Source organism: Echinops telfairi, unplaced genomic scaffold, assembly GCF_000313985.2.
Source record: "Echinops telfairi isolate 266 unplaced genomic scaffold, ASM31398v2 ScPeMD7_18;HRSCAF=68, whole genome shotgun sequence".
NCBI lineage: Eukaryota > Metazoa > Chordata > Mammalia > Afrosoricida > Tenrecidae > Echinops > Echinops telfairi.
In genome coordinates, this window is record NW_022103915.1 from 88,309,146 (window position 1) to 88,310,543 (window position 1,398).

Consider the following 1,398-nt stretch of genomic DNA (forward strand, 5'->3'; position numbering starts at 1 on the left):
AAATGTTTTGTGAATGATGAGGGCAACAAATGTATGGATGTGCTTCACACGTATAGTTGTATGTATGGATTGTGATAAGAGTTGCACAAGCCCGCAATAAAAATGATTAAAAAAAAAGAAAGAAATTTCACCACACAATATATACAAATGCCAAATAAATAGTTGGAAGGAAAAAAAACCCACAGCAAAATGAGCTTTGCTCAAAATTATGTGGAATAACAACAACAACAAAAAATAAGCAGAACTATAAACACACACACACAGTACCTACCAATAATGCATTGAGATTAAATGACAGTAATGGACCAGTCAAAAGACAGAGAGTAGTAGAATGTGTAAAAATTAATAATGGCTATGAATATATTCATTAAGAATCTATTTTCTGGCATAAAGTCAAAAATAGACTCAAAATCAAAAGATGGAAAAAATATCAAGTTAATAAGAAAAATCAGGAGTAACAATATTAATCATGATAAAGTAGACCTTAAAGCTAAAACTTCCATAAGAGACAAGTGAATGCTTACATAATGATTAAAGGATCAATTGAACAAGAAAAATAGTCATAATGCATATCTCTGCATCCAAGCGAAAAAGCCAAAAAAATACATCACTAGAACTCCAACAGAATCGAAGACAGAAATAAACATCTCTATAATGACAGTAGGATACTTCAATATACCACTTTCAACAGACAGAATTAGAAGGAAATGCACAAAACTATATAAAAACTAAATAACATAGTCAACCAACTGGACGTCCTAGGTATGAACTGAACACTGCACAAAACAGCATCAAATGCTTTATTTCCTTGTTGCACATGGAACATTCTGCAATAGAAACCATGTTGGGCCAACGAAGACTGCCTCAATACATTGAAAATCATCAAAAAACTACAGAGTCTTCTCAGCTCACAGAACTATATAACTAGAAGTTAATAATAGGATGGTCTAGGGAGAAAAATTAAATACATGGAAATTGAATGACACCCTATTTTAAAATTACTGAATATAAAAATAAATGAAAATTCCTTGAATCAAATGAGAGTGGAAGTCAGCAGGGCAAAACATTTGGAACACCACAGCAACAGCAGTGTCTAGAGGGCAATATTCGAAACACCAAAGAAGAAGGAACCAAAGTCAATGCCTTAGCCCAAATCTCCAACAATTGGAGAAGAGCGGTGAAATAAGCCTACCCTCATCGGAAGAAAAGAAGTAATAAAGGTTAGAGCAGAAATTGAAAACAAACCCAAACAATAGAAAGACTCAAACACTGAACATTTTTCTATGAAAGAACACTAAAAGAGAGAAACCACTGATGTGTCTAACAGTTAATGAAGGATTTGATCTCAACACAAAAGAGAAATTAAACGGGATATGTCACCAGAGAACCAACTGAAAT